This window comes from Saccostrea cucullata, unplaced genomic scaffold (genome assembly GCF_032062105.1).
Source record: "Saccostrea cucullata isolate Sc308-1 unplaced genomic scaffold, CSIRO_AGI_Scuc_v1 ctg3486, whole genome shotgun sequence".
In the NCBI taxonomy this organism is placed as follows: domain Eukaryota; kingdom Metazoa; phylum Mollusca; class Bivalvia; order Ostreida; family Ostreidae; genus Saccostrea; species Saccostrea cuccullata.
The window spans coordinates 75,676-77,933 of record NW_026937337.1 but is presented as its reverse complement, the minus strand read 5'-3'; positions in this window follow the sequence as shown (position 1 = coordinate 77,933).

The following is a 2,258-nucleotide window of genomic DNA, read 5'->3' as shown; positions in this document are numbered from 1 at the left end:
TGTGTCAATGAGGAATGAGGGATATACATTACAGCATATTGCCGATACACTCAACTTACGCCGTGGAACAGTTTCCGATGTTATAGTAAGATTTAAAAAGAGGGGCAGCACGGAAAACAAACGTCGAAGCGGGCGACCACGGATTCTCGATCCCAGGGGTGAAAGAAGTTTAGTGAGGCTGGTTCGGACAAACCGTAAAACTCCTTTGGGTGATTTAACCAACAGATTCAATCAACACAGACCCAGACAAGTGTCCCAACGAACAGCTCAGCGGTATTTGTATCGACAGGGGTATCACAGACGTGTTGTAAAGAAGAAAGTTAGAGTGAGGGAAGTGAACAGGAAAAAGAGACTGAACTGGTGTAGAGGTAAAGTCAGGTGGAATGTTAAAGGTCAGTGGGATAAAGTCATTTTTTTACGACAGCCAAGTTGTTTTTGGGTACAAATCAGAGGATTTTCATATGGCGTCGTAAGGATGAAGCCGAGTCTCCCGAGTGCGTGTGCCCCCAAGCTCAACGAAAGGTCAGTGTTATGATTTGGGGGTGTATAACCTGGCATGGTGTGGGAACTATAACAACCGTAGACGGTACTATAAACAGACACAAGTATATTGAAATCTTGGAAAATAATATATGGCCAGTTATAGCACGACACTTTCCTAATGGAAATTTCTTATTTCAAGATGAGAATGCCCCCATACATAGAGCCAGAGATGTTGAAAATTATAAGGCTAGGAATAATATTAGCTCTATCAGGTGCCCAGCACAGTCTTCCGATTTGAATATAATCGAAAATGTGTGGTTGAAATTTAAAAGGCGATTGCAATGTCGCGCTGAAAACATTCGGACTGCTGCCGAACTTTCACATGCGATAACACAGGAGTGGCAAGGATTGACGGTTGAATATATACAGGGCCTCTACAGATCGTTACCAAGGCGTATGAGAAAAGTAATTAGGGTGAAAGGAGAAATGACAAAATACTAAACACAGGTATGTGATTTTATTATGTTTATTTTCCATTTAATCCATCCCGTAACAAAACGTAAACAAACGTCGTGACGCCATTTTTGCCGGTGAATTGTGGCACGTGTCTGTATATATCATGCAGAAAGATGCGGACAATCAAGTAGAAATAAATAATAAGAAAAACACGCAATGTTCAAGAAATTTAAATTTTATAATTGAGATCTAAAATTGTAGAAATGATAAAGCACTATTATATGAGCTCCCATTACTCATGCATCAACCATAAATAGTATAATGTATGGATTTTAATGTCATGAAATTAAACAAAAATGGAAGTGTTTCGTTGAAGCTCACTAATTAATAAATTTAAGCTTCAGTAAGACGGACATTCAAGAAATTATAATTCTATAGTAGATGATTTTTGAATTGTCCACCGCCTTCAAAATAATGAATTCTGAATAATATTTGAAAATATCACTACAAAGACAATATCTGCAAGACCAATTAAAAATTAAATTAACTCGAATTCTTTGATTGTAGCATTGAAGCAAAAGTCAGCAATAGTTGATACGTCGAACTTTTAAAAGACTGATGAGCTTCACAATAATTCACATTGGTATCTAGATGTATTTATAAAAAAAAAGTATATAGATTTGTAAATAAATATACTTACTAATTAAAATAGTACTGATACTCAAATTGCTGTCATCATCCGTTGATAGCAGTAAAATGAAAGTGAAATATTGAAACAAATGTAAGTATTCATTGAAGATTTTTATGTCAACATTTAAGCATGATGTAAACTATGCATTGAATGTCAAATACTACTTTGTGATAATTAGTTTATCACTTACATGAGCTGGTGTAGGGGAGGCATCGGTTGTGGAGGATCTGTCACCCTGTTGTGGAGGATCTGTCACCCTGTTGTGGAGGATCTGTCACCCTGTTGTGGAGGTGGATTTGCTTGCGTTTCTATGATAAGAAATACACAGTCCCGTACTAAAGATAATCATGTGTTATATAAATAAAAATTATAGATATTGCATTTTATTTAATCTTATTTATCAACTTACTTAAAACAGAATAACAGAAAAAAAGATTATTACTAAACTTTTTTCCAAAATAAGAAAGCGAAAAATAAAATAAAAATATTCTGAATAAATAAAAGTCAGAGATACCAAAACTACAAGAACTCTATATAAGCATTGAGCAGAAAAATACGATCTGCGTTTTCTTAAGCTAAATGTTTTTTTAAGTTTTCTGTATAAATTTTCATAAAAGAAAGCTTTATA